The 23995-nt window shown below is 37.3% G+C and overlaps 1 long non-coding RNA gene across 1 annotated transcript; it reads right to left on the bottom strand.

The window, feature by feature from the left end:
• Nucleotides 1–19441: 19441 nt before the first annotated feature.
• On the bottom strand, nt 19442–21909 carry LOC122037817. The gene is made up of 2 exons (XR_006127751.1): nt 21612–21909; nt 19442–19492 (listed from the first exon to the last, which is right to left on the bottom strand). It is a non-coding gene; the product is annotated as an uncharacterized LOC122037817 (long non-coding RNA).
• Nucleotides 21910–23995: the final 2086 nt, after the last annotated feature.

Genomic DNA, 23995 nt, shown 5'->3' with positions numbered 1-23995 from the left:
CGGCTTCTCGTCCCTCGAACGTCGCGTACGTTCTTCTCGTCCGTCGGTGTACTCTTCCGCGACACCTCATCCCTCAGACGCATCGAGTGCATCGGCTCTCTCCTGTGTCGTCCTTCTCACTAACTGCGTCTTTCGCTCAACTTCCTGTGCTTCTATGCTCCTGCACACTTAGACACAGGGATCAAAAACCAACAGGACCTAACTTAACTTGTTTGATCACATCAAAACAACCTTGGGGTTCCAACAATCTCTCCCTTTTTGTTGTGAGCAAGTCAAGTTAAGCTAAGGTAAATAAATAAAGTTAAAGAAAAAATAAATTTTGTAATAAAGCACAAAAAGTAGGAAATTTAATGTTAAGGTACCTCCCCCTAGACTTAATATTTTCATTCTCCCCCTTTGATCACATAAAAAAATGGGGTATAAAGAAAAAATCTAAGGGTAATTTTGATAAATAATTTTGAAAAAACTTATCAATTTTTAAAATTTTGAAAACAATTTTAAAAAAAATATTTTGATTAAAAAAACTTTCAAGTAAAAAAAATGTCTAAGTAAACTCTAATTTTGGAAATATTGATAACAATTTTGATAGCACTAAGAATGCAATAATTTTAGAAACATTTTCTAATGAAAATTTTTCTCAGTTTAAAGAAAATTTTCAAGAATTAATTTTTATAGAAATTTTGATAAAGTAAAAAAATTCTAAGTAAAAAAAATTTCTAAGTAAAATATATTTTTAAACAATTTCTAAGTTAAAAAAATTTCTAAAGAAAGATAGATTTGCAAAAAAAAAAATGAATAACTATTCAAAGCATTATCTAATTTCAATTTTAATACTTTATCTGTTAGTTAATTAAATATTTTATTTTAATATTTGGCTTCCAGACTGTGGCGAGGCACTAGACCTTCTTGGTTATTAGATCACCACTTCTAGACAAAGCCGCATAAGGAAATTAAACGTTTAATTTTCTTGTTGAAAGTTCTAAGTCTAAACAAAGTTTAAGACAGACAAAACTTGGGAACCCAATATATGTTCCAACCAATTGGATTAATTAGGTATTTCTTAGAGATATATTTCTTTAGAATATTTTTAATTTGTCCTTTATGGTATCTAAAATACCAATTTAGGTTATTGAACTTTCTAAAACTTGTATTATATGAGCATGCATGATTTTTCAAGTTACTTATTTTTTAAAAAAAAATATCATTTTCTAATTTTATTTTGTCAAACTCTTCTAATGGGCAAGATTTTGCTAAAATTAATTTTTAATTTTTAATTTCTTATTCAAGTTTGCAACAATCTTTTGTTAATAATTTTACAAACTTAAACAATTTGTCAGGTGGGAGAGATCGTACATGACTTACCTTATCGATCTCGTTGTCCATGACTCCCCCTGAACTGCTGCTTTCTTCCAATGTTGCTCCCCCTTCATTGATGCTCATTTCAGAAGAGCTTTCTTTGTATTCATCTTGTTGACTTGCCATCAACGCAAGCCCGGAGAATGCCTCAACTTCTAATTCAGATGACATTTCGCCTCATGTCGCCTTTAAAGTCTTGTACTTATTTGTTTGGACAGGCTTCTTTCCTTTGTCCTTATCCTTGTTACTTAGTGGTGTTGGCCATTTGCATGTCACGTGACACATCAAATTAATAAAAATCAGGAACTCAAATAAACTAAATGAAACACGTGTAATAAGGAGTCCCAAGTCATATTTTTTTTCCAAGGTGAACTAGTGAATGTGTGCATATCCTAGAATCGATACAAATTGAGTTATTACATAATCAAGGTCAAACTAGCACTTCCATTTAACTTGCAATTCAAATTGAGTTCTTATAATAAGATCAAGATTAGATTCAAGTAATGTTGATCCCCTCTAAACATTATCACCTCCATTTCATCAAATTAGCATCAATTAAATTTAGATTCTAATGCACCATTGAATCAAACAATTCAATTCCATATTTTCTATTCTTAACCATAGTAACAAATAAACTCAAAGGTTCAATCAAACTTGTAGGTGCCTACATATCATCCAATTTACAATTACAATCTAATTAAACAATTAAACTCAAAAGCCCAATCTCAATTACAATGAACAGAGGTAACAATCATAGCTAGAGTTTATCAGTCTTCATTAAAGCAAGATCACAAGTACAAGATCTAAATAAGAGCAAAGGATTACTAACTAGATCACAAAAACCTACAAACTAATAGTATCAGTATTACAAAACTTAATAGAAACTAGATCTAGAGTCGGGGTGGTAAGCAAGGAATTGAAATCGGAAACACAAAATCTCAAACAGAAATTGAAATTGCAAAAGAAAGTATCAGATCTGAGCATGAACATGAACAATTCAAATACAAAACAAAGAAAACTAAACCCTAACATTCCACAACCAAATCCCGAACTCAACTTCCTCTCAACCTGCTGTGAAACAGAAGATGCCATCGGAAACCTCCCCTCAAGCATCAAACTACAATCGACCAAGCTTCCAATTATCACCAGAGGATGCTCACAGCCCTTGGAAACCTCCCCTTAAGCTCACAACCGTCTGATAATCTCACCAGCCGAAAAAAAGAGCTCGATTCTGTGTTTTGCCAAAACTAATGTGATTGATCAGATCGAACCAGTTTAGCTGTGGAATGGAAGTCGGAAGAAGATCTGAAACTCAAAGAAACCTCCCTCTGAGCTCAGTTGGATACGGAGATCGATGATCGGAAACCTCCCCGATCAGGATTACGGCGGTGGAACAGAATCTGAATCGCGTCTGAGAAACCTCCCTCTGCCGCTCTCTGCCCTCGGAGGATGAACGTCGGCAGTTGGAGATCGTCGTCGTTGAAGAAGAAGAAGCTGGATCTGGAATCGGGAATGGAGTCTCGGTGTCGCGGAAGAAGGAAGAAGAACACTGTAGCAAAATCACGATCTCGCCGAGCCCAATCTGCACTGTAGCTTCTCGCGGTATTTAAATCCTCCTCAAAACTGATCCAACGGTCTAGAACTCTCGGAACTTAATCAACGGTAGAAAATCGCCTAAAATATGATCCAAAAGCACTAATCTTCATCTACAGTCCAGATCTACTCCTCATTAAGTTGGATGAGCCGGATCTTCAACGGATGGCCCAGATATGTTTGATCTTCAATGGACGGTCCAAAACACTCCAAGGCTTGATCGACTTGATTAGCCCTTGATTTGAGCCCAAATGTGACTTGATCTGATTGGGTCCATGACCCTTTTGATGCCTACAAAATAATAAACAAATATTAGCATCAAATACCATGATTATTGGCTAATTTACAATTAAGTCCAAGATAAAATGAAATTATGAAATATAGAGTAAATATGACTTTAAGCTATGAAAATATCATTAAAAACATGAATTATGAATCAAGATAATATAGCCAAAATCATGGTTATCAAATCCCCCACACTTAATCTTGGACGTCCCGTTCAAGTCAAGAAAACTAAAAATCATCTCCACACAAATTTCCTAGCAATACTTAGAAGATAGTAAAAAGAATTTAACTAAGGTCATCTTAAAGATCACAAACAATCATGAATACAATCCAAACAATAATCAGTAGGTATGGTAGTTTCAATCCAATTGAAAAATTAAGCAAGTTGCAATCTCATAAGGGATTCACCTATTCTAGCCCTCACACTCAAAAATGCATATTAGTGGAGCTCACTCAATGTCACTCACAACATTTCACTACCATAAGCTTGCTTATTTTCTAATTCTCCACCACTATAAACATAGCATACATGAATCAAAAGGATTTATCAACAAGAATTGAAATGGAATCAAAAAGAACAATGAAAGTAGATGAAATGGCAAAAGAAAAGAATTTAGTGAAGTAAATGAGAAAATAAGAGTATTGGAGGAATATACTTGATGAGTTGACCAATTTGATGTAAAAAGAGATGAATACCATTTGTCGTTACCAATTCAAAACATCAAGCTAACCTCTCCTTCAATTTGATGGCTAACAAAGAATCTTGATACTCAATCTCCAACTTTGATACTCTTTTATCTTGTCATTTCCTCTTCTCTCTATTTTCACTATTTTTTCCAGCTCTTACACTTCCATTCCAGCATTTGGAAGCTCAAAATAATCTCAAATCATGAAGAATAATTCCCTCCCCACACTTAAAGCATTGGTCGTCTCGGCAATACAACTCCAATCAATCCAAGTTGAAACACCTCTAGCCACTGTTTTTCTTTTTCTTTCTGCAGAATTTACTTTTTCTTCCTTTCTCTGTTTCTGATTCTTCATATTCCATCACTTAGCTCTTGAACCAACTAACCAAATTCAGAAATCAAATTTCCAGCATTAAATTCAAAAATAGCAAAACTGTAAAACTGCCTCAAATTCATAAAGTTTTCAGCATTTTTTTATCATTGTTGAATATACAAATCTCTGAATTCCTGCACTTCTTCAAGTTAATTTCAAATGACAGCACGGATATAACACTTACTGAGATATAAAACTAAATCTTCTTAAAAGCACATATCCAAAACTTCTCAGTTAAGCATTGAATTCAGAAAATCAGCTTCAATTCCTGTTCCATTTCATTACTGTCCTGATTTTGTATCAATATAGAATTTTGATGCACACGTTTTCACATAATGTTGTCTTGACTACTTCTTTTCAGACAATTGATCACTGCCCTTACATAGCTTAAACATTGATATCCTTAGTTGTTAAATGCACTTCTAATTCAAACTTTAGCTTAAAATTCGCTTACAACCTCTAATTTCCAAATGTAGTAAAACTATGCAGTTTCAGCAACTTCGAAATCAGCACATCAATTTTAATACAATAACTCGAATTCTCTTTCAAGATTAAGATTCATGGATCACGCAACACCAATCTTCAATCCAATATATTGAATACTGATTGAAACTTCCAGTAAATTCAGAATCGTAGCAATAGAATCTCAAATGGTCCACATATTCTGGATTCTGATATTGCTTCACATATGCAAGAAGCAAAACAAAATTTATGTCACAACAAACTAAAGTAATTAGCTACTCAATTCCAGAATTACAGCAGCAAGAAAAGATTGTTGGTGCGGGAAGCATCCGACGATCGAACTCAAGTTTTGATAATGGCAAAGGGATTCAAAGTTAAGTTTAATTGTTATCTAATGTGTATGATTGAGTGTCTCAGGAAAGTCCTTGCTGCGGTTAGGCAAGGGAAAAACCCTAGGGGGTGGTAACCCTAGGTCATAGGGAGTGGTAACCCTATGCGGAAAGTCTTGGCAGGTCGAGTGCTTCAAGCAAAAGTCCTAGGGGGTGGTAACCCTAGGTGGAAAATCCTGGTGTCACGAACCAGGTGGAAGACTAGACGGGTCGGGAAGCGGGCGTCCAGCAAAAAGTTCGGAGGCATCGAACGCCGAGCAAAAGTCCAGTCGATCTGGAGGATCGCACTAACAAAAAGTAAATCTCCTGAGTGGAGTAGGTGAGGATGCGTTCCCCGTAGAGGGAACAGTAGGCGTCGGGTCGACCTAGTGTTTCCGGTCAGAAATCCGAAGTCAGACCCGGACAGTCCAAAGGCTGTCAATTTATTTGTTTGTGTTCTAACTCTGTTTTGCATGAGACTAACGTTTTTGTGCAGAGTTAGAAGTGACCGGGATCGGTCGACTGAACCTTGGGATCAGTCGACCGAACCCACAAGCTAGCAGATCATATCTCTAGAGGTTGGACCGGGCTCGACCAGGGGATCGGTCGACCGAACCTGGGTTAGGTGTCGACTGGATCAGGCTGACTGGGTTGAGTCAGAACAGCTGATCAATTGACCGAACCTGTTTATCGGTTGACCTAACCTCGGATAGAGTTTGACCGGATCGAAGCAGAGCGAGAGGATCGGGCAGATCAGATAGGAGGAGATCGCCTGATCGGTCGACCGAACCTTGGGATCGGTCGACCGATCCACGTCGGGTCAAACTTGATCCCGAAGCTTAGGGATCTGGATCAGACTTTGCAGAGCTATAAAAGGAGGCCTCGAGGTGCAGCTTCAGTACAACTCTCGAACAGAAGATCTCCTGCGCTCTATTGTGCTGCTCCGTACGCTTCAACAACGCCCTGCTGCTCCGACAATCAGCGACCACTCTTAATATATTGTATTTTGTCGGTATAATCTTTCTTTTTAAGCTCATACTTGTACTCATCTATTTGTAAAGATGTAATGACCCAAATTTCCTTATTTTGAGCCCCAAAAATAATTCAAAAATATTTAGAAATGCTATAGAAAAATTCTAGAGATTTTTATAAATTTTTAGAGTATTTTTATGTAATTTTTGGAGTTCGTTTGGTATTTTTACCAAACGAAAGAAGTATAAAAAAAAAGTGTTAAGGTTGGGTTTTGAACTCAAGATCTTGGACCGAACTAGACCTTAACCAAGGTCAGCCAACCAACTGAGCTAAGCAAGTTTTGTTATAATATAGAGGAATTAAATGTAGTTAAGTAGTTGTAAGAAATGAAATTAAAATTCCGTTTAAAAAAAAAAGGGTTGTAGAAGCTGGGTTTCGAACCCAGCACCCCGGGCCCAAGCAAAACCGGCCCAACCAACTGAGCTGCGCTCGATTTGTTAAATATATATGGTGCGAATTGTACTTAAGCCATAGTTAGGAAATCGAAATTAATTAAAATGAAAAAGGGCGCTGCGGGGGAATCGAACCAGCGACGGTTTGATTTGATCAAACGCTGCTGACCAGGTGATCCAACGGGAATTTCGTGATAAGAAGGAAGAGAAATAGTCTTAAGCTATAACAGAAGTATTAGGTTATAAAAGAAGTTAAGTTAAGAGAGGAAATTAATTCTCTCGATCCCTCTCCCCTTCTCTCGAGTTCGATGGCGCGGCTCTTCTCGGCGAAGACGCAGCGAGAAGCCCAGCGTCTCCGGTGGCCGGTGAGGACCTTTCCCGTGAGATCTTCACGTTCTCAAGACCCCCTCAGCGAGAGGAAGGTGTAGACACAAGAGATCGCCGAGGAAGCAAGACCACCCGAAACCCTAGAGCAGTGGAAGCCTTCTTCTTCGGCTGTAAGTCCAAGAAACCCAAGGTAAGTTGCTACTCACCTATAGTAGGATAGCTCCGAGCTTTATTCCTTGTCCCTTTCTTTGTGTCCGAAGCTTTGCATGAAACCTTAGAGCTTACTTGTAAGTGAATTGTTGCTAGGGATTTTAGGGAGATTTCCGAGATTTGCTTAATTAAGTATGTGACCATGGGATTTTCGAGATGAGTTTCTGTATTTGGTGATGGCTTTGGGATTTCTTTTCCTTTTTGACAGTAAAGAACCTGAGGACTATTTTGCAATGGTTTCTTGTGTATTGTTAGGATTTTTCCATGACCAATATATTGCTATTATGTTTAAGCTTACATTGATATGAGTTGACTGCAGAATTTCCGAACAGATTAGAAGGATTATGCTTAGGTGTGGTAGCAAATGTTTTCATTGTTTCATTTTCTTTTGAAAGTGCATGTTTGCTAGTTGAGAATTAAAGGTTAACTGTTATCCTTGCTATAATGGATGTGAACGATGCATGTTTGTAATTATGGAAGTGCTTTAGTTTAGTTTATGTAGCTTTGCATTTGCTTCGGATTAATGTAGATGGAATGGTTCAGATTGATCTTGCTAGGACATCAAGTTTCGGTTAAATCAAAAGTGCATGTTTTCCACCATGTTAATGTTCAAAGTAAAAGATAGATTTTTGCATATTACGAACATGATAAAAGGAGGCTTATATTCTATTTTTAAAGAAGTTAGATTTGTCTTCCTTTGTTTAAGATCTGTTGTAGCATGTTTGAAGAAGTTAGATTTACTTTCTTTTGATTTGTTTCTGATGTAGCATGCTTATAGAAGTCAGATTCCTTTCCTTTAATTTAATTATGTTGTAGCATGCTTATGTTCTTTTTAAGAGTTTAAGAAAAATATAAGAAAGATAAAGAAAAGAAAGAAAAAGGCCGAGGCCTTAAGTAGATCCCAAAGTCAAGACTTTAGGGATTTTGGCACACAAGGTGCTTAAGAAAATGCCGAGGCATTATATAGAAGTATTAAAAGATAACAAGTATTTTACTTTTATCAGTGGCACTGTACTGGACTCTCTGTCCTTGGGCTGGGCTCCCATAGTCGTCCCTAGGTATAGATAACCTAGTAGTAACGGCTCGGCCGACGGTCGACGGTCGACGACCATAGGGTCGCCAAATGGGCCGCCAAATGGGTCGCCGAATGGGTCGGGTCGTTACAAAAGTAAAAGTACAGTTGCCGGGCCCAAGAGAAGTTGATTATTATTTTGAAGTATTATAAGTATAAGTTTTTGAACAAGTAAAGCAAGTTTTACATAAGTATAAAGTATTAAAGAATAAGTATTTGAACAAGTGGAATAAGATTCAAAAGGTGTTTAGAATTCAGTAAGTTTAGTTCTTTATTCTACCATGTTTATCTAGTGGATGAGTAGTTTCATGTTTACCTATTAGATGAGTAGCATGATTAGCGAGTAGAATTACATGAGTAGATTTCTTAGCTTTTCTTTGCTATTAGTTTGACATGAGCAGTTATGTTTATGCTTTATTTCTTTTTAGAGCATATAGTTTTTAGTTCTTTTCGTATACATGCACATTCGTGATTTTGTGAGTTAGATAGCGCTTACTAAGCAAATTTTGCTTATAGACTACACTTCCTCTTACTGCAGATACAGGAAAGGAAAAGATATAGAAAGGAAGACGACAAGGTGGCGCGGATGGTGTGTGATGCCAGGACTATGGAAGCCTTGGGACTTAGTTTAAGAATTTATTAAGATTGTCATTTATTAAGAATGTATTAGATAAGTCATTTAGTCTTCCGCTGTTAGTTAATTGTATGTTTATTTTGTTTCCACTATTTATTACTTGCATGATTTGATTTCATTAAACTGCGTGGTGATGTTATTACTTTTGTGTGTTTGATATGTGTTCCAGCCGCATGTGGCTGTGTATATTATGTTATGTATGTCAGTTTAAGGTCACCGGTACAGGGGAGATTCTGCCGAAATTTTTCGGTAGGGTTTCCATGTGATTTTTAATCATGCCGGTTAAGTAGAGTTAGTAGTTAAGTAACGGTCATCCTTAGAGAGTAGTAGTAGTAAGAAGGGTGGTCGTTACAAAAGATTTGCGCTATATAGTTGTTGCCCACCGAAAGCGGTCAACGACCGCGGGCCTTCGAGTAGGAGTTGAGATAGGCTCCGAACGAAGTAACTCCTCGTGTCTTCTGTGTTTGTGTTATTTCTTTTCCGCTGCATTTACTTTTATGATTCTGAAATCAATTGTGAAAGTCACGAGCATTATTCACCGCCCCCCCCCTCTAGCGCTTTCGATCCAACAATTGATATCAGAGCGGGGTAGCTTTGATCTAGTACAACCACCAATCAAGCATCTTTCGTGGCATTTTCTGGTTTTAGGAGTCGATTGGAATCGGTACTCTTACCATTTTCCAATCCATTTTTTCGTAATTCGATTTTTTTCTCGAGGTTGGTGCAACACCACCCGAGTTCGTGTTCTATTTTTTTTCACTTCCCGCACTACTAATCCAGGACCAAGTCTTGGAATTTTCTTGTTGTTTATTTTCTTCATGGTTGGTCTAAAATGGCCCTTCAAGAAGGCTACAGTACAGCCCGCCCCCTGCTATTTACCGGAGACGACTTCGGGTACTGGAAGGGTCGGATGGAGGCATATCTCCAGACTCATTTCAAAGTCTGGATGATCGTCAAAACATGACTCCAACTACCAACTGATAGCGCCGGCAAGCCACTACCATATGAGGACTGGGACGCATCTCTGATTAAGAAGGTGGAAGCTAACGCCAAGGCGACCTGCACCCTCCAGTGTGGCCTATCAAAAGAAGAACTTAACCACGTTGGCCCCTTCAATAGTGCCAAGGAGCTGTGGGAGAAGCTCATTGAACTTCACGAAGGAACGTCCGACACCAAAGTAAGTAAAAGAGACCTAATCTTCAATAAATTATTTAATATCAAACTACAGGAAGGTGAGACAGTTGCCCAACTCCACGCCCGGATTCAAGATCTGCTCAACGGTCTTCATGCAATTGGACAGAAGGTAGATAACCGAGACATCATAAGGTACTCCTTAAACGCCTTTCCGAGGAACACCTTGTGGGCATCCATGGTAGATGCCTACAAGGTTTCTAAGGACCTGTCTACTATTAAGTTAGATGAACTTTTTGCAGAATTCGAACTTCATGAATAGATTAATGCACGCCCGACCGAGAAAGGGTTGGCTTTGGTTGCAGGAACAGGGAGAATGCGCGAATCAAAGATTAAGCGCAGAACCGAACCAGAGTCAGAAGAAGAACCAGATTCAGAATATGACGACGAGCTTACAACCGAAATAGTCAACCTGGTAAAGAAACTCTACAAAAAGAAGGGCTTCAACAAAAAGGATGTCAGAAAGGCCATCCAGTCCAAAGAAGCCCAACCAAGCTCAAAGATCAAATTCGAAGTGACCTGCTACGGGTGCAATCAGAAGGGGCACATCAAAACAAACTGCCCAAACCAAAAGGATCCAAAGAAACCAAAAAGGAAGAAGGCCTTGAAGGAAACATGGAGTGAGTCTTCTTCCAAGGAATCCGACAACGAAGAACTCGAGCAGACGAATTTTATCGCATTGACAGCCCAGGACTACACCAACGAATCTGAAAGTGAGGACGAATCGAAAGCCGAGTCCGAGAGAAGCCACGGATCCGCATCCGTTTCCGAAGGGCCAAACCCCTCTGAATTGGATCAATGGATGTTGGACAGTGGATGCTCCAGACATATGACTGGAGATAGGTTGAAGTTCACTAAGCTAAAACTAAAGAACCTAGGATCAGTTGCATTCGGCAACGATGGAAAACTGAAAGTAATCGGAAAAGGTAATATCGAACTTAGTTCCGATTTCATAATTCAAAAAGCTTTATTGGTTGAAAATTTTAATTTTAATCTATTAAGTATAAGCCAATTGTGTGATAACTGATACTTAGTTACCTTTGATAATTCTGGATGCTTGGTTAAAAATATTGAAAACCCTGAAATCACGCTTAAGGGACTTAGAAAAAATAATATCTACACCATTGACCTACCCACACCCTCGATAAAGTGTCTCTTGACACAACAAGAGGAAACCAAATTGTGGCACAGAAGACTGGGTCACACTCATATTAGACTCATCTCGAAAATGAGTCAAAATGGCTTAGTTAGAGGATTGCCTAAATTAAGAAACCTAGAAAATACAATATACCATCCTTGTCAACAAGGAAAATAAACCAAGTCAACCAATCTAGATAGAACCAACTCTTTACTTGAGCTCCTTCACCTAGACCTATTTGATTCACATGGAGCCAAGTCACTAAGCAAGAACCAGTATTGCTTAGTTATAATCGATGACTACTCCAGGTTCACCTGGGTAAAATTTCTAAAGACAAAAGATGAAACCTTTGAAGTCTTTTGTAATTTTTGTAAATTAATAGAAAATGAAAAAGACACTCAAATAAAAAGAATTAGAAGCGATCATGGGGGAGAATTTGAGAATCACAACTTTACTGAATTTTGTGAAATAAATGGGTACAAACATGAATACTCCTGCCCTAGGACCCCTCAACAAAATGGTTTAGTATAACGTAAAAACAGAACCCTACAAGAAGCTGCTGGGACCATGTTAAACGAATATAAACTATCTAATCAATTCTGGGCTGAAGCAGTTAATATAGCCTGTTACATTCAAAATAGGATTTTAATTAACAAATTTCAAAATAAAACACCCTATGAAATTTATTATAATAAAATTCCCAACTTAAACTATTTTAAAGTGTTTGGGTGTAAAGTCTTCATTTTGAACACTAAAGACTACTTAGGGAAATTTACATCAAAAACAACCACGGGAATAGTTTTAGGGTATTCAACAACCAGTAGAGCATATAGAGTGTATAACAAAAATACCCTAAAAGTAGAAGAAACAATAAATATAATATTTGATGAAGAAAATAAATTACCCAACACAATAAATGAAAATGAAAATATAGAAAATGCTAACCCAATAAACAGAGAAGATGACGAAATTCAACCTGAACCTAGTGAATTTGAAGAACAAATCACTAACTCAAATGGTATACGACCAACAAGAACAAGCATAAATCACCCATCTGACCAAATTTTGGGTGATCCAACTTTAGGAGTCAGAACTAGGTCATCTTATAGAAACCAGAGCCAAATAGCCCTGATTTCAAAAATCGAACCCAAAACCATAGAAGAAGCCCTACCAGACCCAGATTGGACTCTAGCAATGCAAGAAGAATTGGCCCAATTTGAAAGAAATCAGGTCTGGGAATTAGTGCCTAAACCCATTAACAAGTCCATAATTGACACTAAATGGGTTTTTAGAAACAAATTAAATGATCAAGGTGAAATAGTTAGAAACAAAGCTAGGTTAGTAGCTAAAGTGTTTAGTAAAGTAGAAGGATTAGACTATGATGAGACCTATGCCCCTGTAGCAAGACTTGAATCCATTAGGATGTTGTTGGCCTATGCAGCACATAAAGGATTCAAGTTATTTCAAATGGACGTAAAATCTGCATTTTTAAATGGATTTATTAAAGAAGAGGTATATGTAGATCAACCCCCAGAATTTGAGGACTTAGAACAACCAAATTATATCTTTAGATTAAAAAATGCCCTATACGGACTAAAACAAGCACCTAGGGCTTGGTATGAACGTCTGTCCAATTATCTACTATCAAAAGGATTTAACCAAGATCAAATAGACCCAACCCTTTTCGTAAAAACCTTAGAAAATGATATTTTTATAGCCCAAATTTATGTCAACGATATTATTTTCGGTTCCACAAACTCTAAATTTCTAAAAGAATTCACCAAACTAATGGAAAATGAATTCGAAATGAGTCTGGTAGGAGAACTTAATTTTTTTCTTAGGTTTACAGATTAAGCAAACTAAAGATGGAATTTATATTTATCAAACTAAATATGCTAAGGAATATAATTGTTAGAAAATTTGGCATGGAGAACTCAAAAATAATTAATACACCAATGGCTACAAATGCTAAAATTGACTCAGATTTAGAAGGTAAACCAGTAGATTTGAAATACTATCGAAGTGCGATAGGAAGTCTACTGTACCTAACTGCGAGTCGACCAGACATTATTTTCGCAGTAGGTATGTGTGCACGATACCAATCTTGTGCAAAAGAGTGTCACTTAACCCTTGTCAAAAGAATCCTTAGGTATGTTAAGGGAACCCTAAATGTAGGACTATGGTACCCTAGATCTGGCACCCTTGACCTAACCGGCTACTCTGACTCAGACTATGCCGGATGCAATGTAACGCCCGCCCTCCCTGCTACTAAAGGGACGGGGCTACTTACTTACTTAACTATTCCAGGATACACATGCATATTTAAAATTTCTTTTTAGTAAAGTAAAGCAGCGGAAATATCATGAAGTTATACTGGAATTTAACATAATACACTTGGTTCATGTCAATCATAACAAAATAACATAAGCAGGTCTTTATTAGTCTTAGTCGAGCCACTGCCACACACATCTCCTTGCCTCTCCTACAGCTCCCTTAGGTCATCCATTCCTTGTCTTTATCGGTGGTACAAGGAAAGTAAGCTATGAGCACACAGGCTCAGTAAGATCCTTTCCTACTCACAAAAACCGTATTTCATAGCATGGTCATATAAGCATATAACAATGGAGACATAATCATCTAACATTATATCATGTGAACATAGCCTCCTATCATATCATATCATTAAGAAACATCATACTCTTAACATATCATAAATAAAGGCATCATGTAATGTGAATCATAGAAGCATAACATATCATCAAGTCATATGAATCATAAACAAAACATCTCATAACATCATGTCCTATAAGTCATAAGAGCATAGCATAACATCATGTCATATAATTCATAAAAAAACATATCATATCATGAATGGGTGCATCATGCAGAATGTCTTTTTTAAAAACATATGTCATGTCAGGTGCAAGATGTCTTTAAACATATCTTTTGATACTTAAACATAATATCATCATCATGAGGGCTCGGCTTGTACCACATACATACATAAATGCCCGCAATCCCTAGGACAGGGTAGCTAGCCCCGAACCTACTAGGGATCTAGACCCGTTCATAGTCCGTCGGCCTAGGGGCGTACTAAGGAGCTCATCCCTTTTTACTAGACCCGTTCATAGTCCGTCGGCCTAGGGGCGCTTATGGAGCCCACCCTTGGTACAAGCCATACAAAGTAAAATACATGTCGTGCATATCATATCATCATAACTGTCATATCATATCATCATAAATGTCATACTCTTGTCTTAACATGAAGAGTGCTCTTAATCCCAACCTAAGGGAAGCAACTCTTAGTCATTTTCTTATCATATCATAAGGCATGCATACTTGGGCACATAGCCATCATAAAATCATTTTCATGCCTGGTTCATAAGCGTACATAAATGAGCATGCAACATATTTGAAATCATACATACTTGGGCACATAGCCATCATAAGAATAATTTCATGCATGGTTCATAAGCATACATAAATGGGCATGTTACTTGTCTTATCATAAAGCATGCATATTTAAGCATAAAACACATCACAAGAGTCATCATCATGCATGGTTCATAAGCATACTTAAATGAGCATATAATGCATCATAGGAAAACATAATCATACATGGAAAACATTTACTAGCATCTCCTAATTCATATCCTAGTATGTGAGACACCTAGCAAAATCATAATTGGGTCTCTAACCCTAATTCCATATAGTGGCCGAAAGTTACCATGCTTAGTTTTAGGTTACAACAACATATAAGCATGTGAACCTTAAATCAATTTCATATCATAAACCATAAGGAATATCATGAGCATAGGTAGTTTAGGTTCTAAGCTTCCTAGGCCTTTTAACTTGGTTGTGGCCGAAACTTTAAGATCATGAAACTAAGTTCTATACAAGCATAAGAATACCAAGCTAATTCCATATCATATCATAAGAGGATCCATGAGCTTGCTAGGTTTAAATTTAAACTTCCTTGAACCCTAGAATATAGTCATGGACGAAAGTTTCATGAAAGGGAAAAGTAAGCTCTAACCAACATACAAGCATAAATATTGAGTTACATTCATATCATATCATGAGAAGATTCATGTGCATGCTAGGCTTTAAATTTAAACTTTCTTGAAGCCCTAAAATCTATCATGGCCGAAACTTCAAGAAAAGGAAATAAACTTCTAAGCAACATACAAACATGAATACCTAGCCAAGTTCATACCATATCATAAAGAAGTCTATGAGCATGTTAAATTAGGTTTTAAGCTTCTTGAAACCCTAAAATCTATCATGGCCGAAACTTCAAGGAAAGGAAAATAAATTCCAAGCAACATACAAACATGAATACCTAGCCAAGTTCTTATCATATCATAAGGGAGTCTATAAGCATGTTAGATTAGGTTTTAAGCTTCTTGAAACCCTAAAATCTATCATGGTCGAAACTTCAAGGAAAGGAAATTAAATTCCAAGCAACATACAAACATGAATACCTAGCCAAGTTCTTATCATATCATAAGAAAGTCTATAAGCATGTTAGATTAGGTTTTAAGCTTCTTGAAACCCTAAAATCTATCATGGCCGAAACTTCAAGGAAAGGAAAATAAATTTCCAAGCAACATACAAACATGAATACCTAGCCAAGTTCTTATCATATCATAAGGGAATCTATAAGCATGTTAGATTAGGTTTTAAGCTTCTTGAAATCCTAAAATCTATCATGGCCGAAACTTCAAGGAAAGGAAATTAAATTTCATGCAACATACAAACATGAATACCTATCCAAGTTCTTATCATATCATAAGGGAATCTATAAGCATGTTAGATTAGGTTTTAAGCTTCTTGAAACCCTAAATCCATCATGGCCGAACCTTTACAATGAAGGAAATAAAATTTCCAAGCAACATACAAACATGAATACTTAGTCAAGTTCTTGTCATATCATAAGGGAATCTATAAGCATGTTAGATTAGGTTTTAAGCTTCTTGAAACCCTAAAATCCATCATGGCCGAACATTTACAATGAAGGAAATAAAATTTCCAAGCAACATACAAACATGAAGACTTAGCCAAGTTCATATCATATCATAAAGAAGTCTAGGAGCATGTTAAATTAGGTTTTTAAGCTTCTTAAAGCCCTAGAATATTCATGGCCGAAACATATAAAGAAGGAGATCGAGCTCTAAACAACATCTAACATAAATCTCTAACTAAGTCCATATCATAACATAATGAGATCCATGAGCATGGGTTTCTTTTCTTTTATTTTTATTTTTAAGCATTCTAACCTTGCGGAAATTTCATAAACAACTTATACCATAGGTGAGGGGATACTTACATCCTTGTGTTTGATTTCCTTAGGGAAGTAATCTTGATTGTGGAGCCTTCCTAGAGAGGAGCCCTCCTTTGCTTGGGTTTCGGCAATGGAGGTGGGGAAAGGCTTGGTCACAGTGGAGAGAAGGAGGGAGGAGGAAGAGGAAAAAAATGAAATCTCTTCTTTAATTTCCCTTTTTATTCTACATGAGAGGAGGAAGGGAAAATGCACTTTTCCTTCTCCTTTCTTTTACTCACTCTTAATGAAAAGAAGAAGCAAGGCTCATCTTTTCCTTGAGAGGAAGAAGGCAACTCCAACTTCTCCTTCTAAGTGAAGAGAGCCTTCACTTCCTTATCTTTAACCATGATTTCCCTCTCCTTTCTAACAATAATTACTCTTGGTCTATTGGTTAACTTATTCATGTATTTAGTGAGAGATCCAAGGTTAAAGTCCTAGGTCTTGTATCTTTTTATTTCCATTTTATTTTTGGCTAATGTTTACCTAAGACCTATTTTTATTCATGATAAAAATATCTAAAATTTTGCTAAGTACCCTATGGGTGTTACATGCAAGCTAGATAGAAAAAGAACAAGTGGTAGCTGTCAATTTCTAGGACAATGCCTAGTAAGTTGGTCAAGTAGAAAGTAACACTGTGTTGCTTTATCTACCACTGAAGCTGAATATATAGCCTTAGGTGAATGCACATCTCAGTTGCTATGGATGATGTATACCCTTAAAGACTATCAACTGGAGTATCATAAAACTAAAATCTCAATTGATAATATAAGCTCAATAAATCTAACAAAAAAACTCAATTCATCACTCAAGGACTAAACATATAAAAGTGAAGCATCATTTTGTAAGGGATCACGTAGCTAAGGGTGATATTGAACTCAACTATGTTGAGTCAAAATCAAACCTAGCTGACATCTTCACAAAGCCCTTACCTGAACTTGAGTTTAGCTCACTTAGAAGATAAATAGGAATGTGTTGGGTATAGTAGGTATTGAGTTTCAAATCAGTTTCCTAGCTTCACTGTTCTACTTGTTTTCAAAATAAAGTTTTAAACATTCTAGGAAAATATTGTTTTTAAAATTCCAATTTTACTAGATTTTCAAAATATGGAATTAGCTTAGGCTCTACCCTAGAAAACTTGCTCCCCTAAGTTTTAGCCAGAGCATCTCACAAACACCTAGGCTTACCTTGCTTGTGTTTGAAAAATATAGAACGATGTGAGATGTATAGGGTACAGCCTGGACTCAAGAATGCTTATATCTGTACATCAATATGAGTCTGGGCATTAAACACCAAGTCAACAGTAATCAAGTTAAGTCTTCCAGCACTAGTCAAATCTAATTGGATCTATTGACTTAACTTGACTAACCAAGTGAAAGTTGTTGCCCTCTAGGTAATCAGCTATTAGCTAAATGGTTAGACATGTGGCCACAAAACAACGTGCTTGATATTTAAACCTTTTTGAGTTTACTCAGGCATGAACTTTAGGGCTCTGATACCTCTCTAAAGAAAATTAGATAATCTGAAACATATTTAACTTGAGTCATACTTAGACTTAAGGACCAACTGAATTTGAATGAATAACCTTACTTAAATTTTTATAAGTCTAAGTACTCCCTCTTTCCAACTTTAGCTATATTAAGACATCTTATCAAATTTATAATATCCTTTTAGAATCCTTCAAAATTCAATATTTTCAACTAAAGTATTTGCAAAATGCTTAGCTACATGAAAATATATTTTATTTTTAGCAAATACTTTTAAACTTAGTCAATTTTTGAGAAAATTTTATTTCAAATATATCAAATTTTTCAAACTTTCAAAGCAAAGATAATCTTTCAAATTTTATTCAAAATTGAGCTAAGTAAACTCTATTAAACTCTATTTTTCACTTAGCAAAAATTATCCCCAAATTAAACTCTATTAATTATGAAAAGCCAAGTGTTATCCAAACATTTTTCCTAAATTATCTCTCTGATTATCAAATCTTTTTGAAAAGTTGGTATTTTCTCAAACATGTTTTTGATAAATGGCAAAGGGGGAGGGTAGTAAAATTCAAAGAAAATTTAAAGAAAGTTCAAAGAAAATTCAAAAGAAACTTTTGTTAAGGGGGAGCAGAAAATTCAAAAGAAACTTTTGTTAAGGGGGAGCTTCTATTAAGGGAGAGCTTTAATGTGCTTACCTTTTATCGTTATTGCATTTTTTCCCTCTTTTTCCTTAACTTTGAATTTCGGTTGTCATAATCAAAAAGGGGGAGATTGTTGGTGCGGGAAGCATCCGACGATCGAACTCAAGTTTTGATAATGGCAAAGAGATTCAAAGTTAAGTTTAATTGTTACCTGATGTGTATGATTGAGTGTCTCAGGAAAGTCCTAGTTGCGGTTAGGCAAGGGAAAAACCCTAGGGGGTGGTAACCCTAGGTCATAGGGAGTGGTAACCCTATGCGGAAAGTCTTGGCAGGTCGAGTACTTCAAGCAAAAGTCCTAGGGGGTGGTAACCCTAGGTGGAAAATCCTGGTGTCGCGAACCAGGTGGAAGACTGGACGGGTCGGGAAGCGGGCGTCCAGCAGAAAGTCCGGAGGCATCGAACGCCGAGCAAAATGTAACGACCACCCTTCTTACTACTACTACTCTCTAAGAATGACCGTTACTTATCTACTAACTCTACTTAACCGGTAATTAAAATCCTCGAAGGAACCCTACCGAAAAATTTCGACAGAGTCTCCCCTGTACCGGTGACCATAATCATTGATACATAACATAATATACACAGTCACAGGCGACTGGAACATTTATCAAACAACCACGCAGTTTATAAGACACAGCAACTAAAGAAAATAAACTATTCTAGCAATAACAAATGAATAAAACTAAACTAACAATGCGGAATGAAAATACAATCTAAAAAGATATAAACCATAAGGTACAACTCAACTATTTCTATCCACTAAACATGAAAACTCAAAACTTCCCAGGTCTCTCCATAGTCCTGGCATCACACACCATCCGCGCCACCTTGTCGCCTTCCTTGCTAAATCTTTTCTTTTCCTTTATCTGCAGTAAGAGGAAGTGTAGTCTATAAGCAAAATTTGCTTAGTAAGCGCTATCTAACTCACAAAAACACGAATGTGCATGTATACGAAAAGAACTAAAAACTATATGCTCTAAGAGGAAATAAAGCATAAACATAACTGCACATGTCAAACTGATAGTAAAGAAAAGCTAAGGAATCTACTTATGTAATTCTAATAGCTAATCATGCTGCTCATCTAATAGGTAAACATGAAAACTACTCATCTACTAGATAAACATGGTAGAATAAGGAACCAAACTTACTGAATTCTAAACACCTTCTGAATCTTATTTCACTTGTTTAAAGACTTATTCTTTAAATACTTTATACTTATGTAAAACTTGCTTTACTTGTTCAAAACTTATACTTATAATACTTCAAAATAATAATCAACTTCTTCTTGGGCCCGGCAACTGTACTTACTATGCGCGCATCCCTAACTAGACCCGAGATAGCTGGTCCCGAATCTAGTAGGATTTGCTAGGTTATCTAAACCTAGGGACCGACTATGGGAGCCCAGCCCAAGGACTACTGAGAGTCCTGCATACTAGGTTATCTAAACCTAGGGACCGACTATGGGAGCCCAGCCCAAGGACTACTGAGAGTCCTGCATACTAGGTTATCTAAACCTAGGGACCGACTATGGGAGCCCAGCCCAAGGACTACTGAAAGTCCAGTACAGTGCCACTGATAAAAGTAAAATACTTGTTATCTTTTAATACTTCTATATAATGCCTTGGCATTTTAATAAGCACCTTGTGTGCCAAAATCCCTAAAGTCTTGACCTTGCGATCTACTTAAGGCCTTGGCCTTTTTCTTTCTTTTCTTTATCTTTCTTATATTTTTCTTAAACTCTTAAAGAATGCTTCTTACAAAACTGAAATGTTTAAACAACTTCTAACACTGCAATGCTTAAACAAAATCTGCATACCAGTTTAAACAGAAATCTGCATATTAAGCTTAACTAAAATCTGCATATTAAGCTTATCTAATATCTGCATACTAAACTTAACAAAATCTGCATACTAAGCTTATCTAAATTTTGCATGCTATACTTATCTGCATATCATACAAGCTTATGCTACATCTAAAACTTGTTGAAATTAAAACCTTAAATCTTGCTACAACAGAGATAAAAGAAAGAGAGCAAAGAATGCATGCTACTCAATAATCTCTAGCTGTTCTAATGCTGTACAATGCAATCCGAAAGCATAGAAAGCAAAGAAACTCACGCTTGAAAACCTGAAGGTTTAGAAACCCGAACTGTTCTTCATTATTTCCTAACCTCCTTATGCTATGCTTAAACAACCCAGCGACTTTCTGAGTATGGAAACAAAATCCCAAAGTCCAAACACTTAACACCTAAACTAATTACTGCATGTCCAATTATATACATGAACCACATCAATTTAAGCTAAATCTAAACTACCCAAATTCTGGAAAATGCATAGCACTTAACCCATCCAAATTAAGCTTGCTGAAGACTTAAAACAAAACAAAAACCCTTTCCTAACTATTCTGCAAGAATTCACGGCAGAAAGCTTAAGCAACAACTTTACCACATATCTTGAAATCAAGAAGGAACAAAATCCAAACTAAATATGATTCCTGCAACAGAATCTGAAACCTGAAACCTGAAACCTAAATCTGCAACCTAAATATGGTTTCGACAGAACCTGAAATCTGCATCAAACAATCAAGCCACACCTATCTATACAGAATCCAGGAAATAGGAGGAACAAAAACAGCTTCGAAAACTAAAGAAAGATTACTAAATCCTTATCAACTAAATTCTTCATGGCATATTCTGAAAGCAAGAAAAGAAAACTGAATCCCTTGCACCCACAATTCTATACAACATGTTCCGTAGGCAAGGAAGGAACAATCAAAACTAGAAAACTAAATCCCTAGCGTGTTAACTTTGTACAGGATTCTTAGGCATGCTTCCGCAGAAATAAGAGGAAACAACAAATAGGCAAATCTGTGCAGCACGATCCGAAAATAGAGAAAGCAAGGGAACTCATGCAAAACTTCGGGAACAAGGAGAGAATCAAGGATTAAACGTCGGAGCTATCTTACTGCAGGTGAGTAGCAACTTACCTGATTCTTGAATTCAAACCGAAGGAGAAAACCTCTAGGGTTCGCGGAGAAACTTCAAATTCCAACCCTTCCTCATGCCCACGAGCTCTCTTCAACGAGGAGACCTCGAATCTGTGAAGAACCGAAGGAGAGGAGTGCTCGTCGACCGCCGGAGTTGAGCCCTAAGCTCGGCTTCGTTTCCGCCCGAGAAGGAATCGCCGCCGCGCCGTCGCAGAAGGGAAGAGGAGAAAAGGAGAGAAAGGTTTGGGGAAAAAGAAAACTTAAGTTCTCTTTTCTTATCACTAGGGTTTCAATTTTAACATATATATATATATATATCTCGCACCCTACCTTTTCGCGAAATACTCGCGGAAGAGTTGGTTGGCTGCGGTTTTGACCAAGTCCCAGGTCGCAGCTTCGATTCCTCAGCCGCGCACTTTTCGTTTCGATTTATTTTCAATGTTCCTAACTATACCTTATATAAATTTGTTCTCACATCTAGTTAACAAATCTAGCATAGCCCGGTTGGTCGGGCCGAGTTCTGCTTGGGCCGAGGAGCTCGGTTCGAAACCCAGCTTCTTCAACTTATTTTCCTTGCTATTATTCCCCATTACCATTTTCTACATCATATACATCTTATCTCATATATTATTAACAAAATAGCCATAGCCCAGATGGTTTAGCCGCGTCCAGTTGGGTCGTGTCTGACCCGAGACCACGGGTTCAAGACCTAGCTTCAAACACATTCGCTTTTTTTTTTTTTTAAACTTCTTCCTCTTGGTAAAAATACCAAACGAGCTCCAAAAATTGCATAAAAATACTCTATAAATTCCTAAAAATCTCTAGAATATTTCTATAACATTTCTAAATATTTTTAAGAACGTTTAAAACTCCTAATGGGAAAAATTGGGTTGTTACACAAAAGTCCAGTCGATCTGGAGGATCGCACTGACATAAGGTAAATCTCCTAAGTGGAGTAGGTGAGGACGCGTTCCCCGTAGAGGGAACAGTAGGCGTCGGGTCGACCTAGGGTTTCCGGTCAAAAATCTGAAGTCAGACCCGGACAGTCCAAAGGCTGTCAATTTATTTGTTTGTGTTCTAACTCTGTTTTGCAGGAGACTAACATTTTTGTGCAGAGTTAGAAGTGACTGGGATCGGTCGACCGAACCTTGGAATCAGTCGACCGAACCCACAAGCCAGCAGATTAGATCTCCAGAGGTTGGACCGGGCTCGACCAGGGGATCGGTCGACCGAACCTGGGTTAGGTGTCGACTGGATCAGGCTGACTGGGTTGAGTCAGAACAGCTGATCGGTCGACCGAACCTATTTATCGGTCGATTGAATCTCGGATAGAGTTTGACCGGATCGAAGCGGAGCGAGAGGATCGGGCGGATCAGATAGGAGGAGATCGCCTGATCGGTCGACCGAACCTTGGGATCAGTCGACCGATCCGCGTCGGGTTAAACCTGATCCTGAGACTTGGGGATCTAGATCAGACTTTGCAGAGCTATAAAAGGAGGCCTCGAGGTGTAGCTTCAGTACAACTCTCGAACAGAAGATCTCCTGCGCTCTATTGTGCTGCTCTGTACGCTTCAACAACGCCCTGCTGCTCCGACAATCAGCGACCACTCTTAATATATTGTATTTTGTCGGTATAATCTTTCTTTTTAAGCCCATACTTGTACTTATCTATTTGTAAAGATTTGCGCTATATAGTTGTTGCCCACCGAAAGCGGTCAACGACCGTGGGCCTTCGAGTAGGAGTCAAGATAGGCTCCGAACGAAGTAACTCCTCGTGTCTTCTGTGTTTGTGTTATTTCTTTTCCGCTGCATTTACTTTTACGATTCCGAAATCGATTGTAAAAGCCACGAGCGCTATTCCCCCCCCCCCCCCCTCTAGCGCTTTCGATCCAACAAAGATATAGCTTCCTAGATTAAAGTTTCAAGATTTGATAATTAAAGTCGTTCCCACTTATATCATGCAGAATTCAGCTTAACAAATATTGCCATTTAGCATAGAATGAATACGAACTTGAATTTCAATATCTACTGATCAGAATTAGTAGACAGAACTGGAATTTCATTTGACTTCAAGTTTTAATTGTGCCATTTTCCAACTATTTCCCATTCAAGTTCAGGTTTCGTATCAGTACAGAATTCTAAATTGCTGAGAAGCTATAAATTTCCAAAATTCAGAATTCATCTTTCAACAACTCAATTCAAAAGAAATTTAAATGCTTTTTGTAAACATAATTCAGTAACCACTCCCTTCTTGAATGGCTTGAAGATATCTTCTTGGTGCTCATATGCAAAAGTTACTAGAATTAAACCAACTGTCGTATTCCAATTTCAATAATCAGCTCATTAAAATGCACAATAATCAGAAAACCCAGGGAATTGCATTT

The sequence above is a fragment of the Zingiber officinale genome, unplaced genomic scaffold (assembly GCF_018446385.1).
Source record: "Zingiber officinale cultivar Zhangliang unplaced genomic scaffold, Zo_v1.1 ctg85, whole genome shotgun sequence".
Classification (NCBI taxonomy): domain Eukaryota; kingdom Viridiplantae; phylum Streptophyta; class Magnoliopsida; order Zingiberales; family Zingiberaceae; genus Zingiber; species Zingiber officinale.
This window is presented reverse-complemented; position numbering and strand designations above follow the sequence as displayed.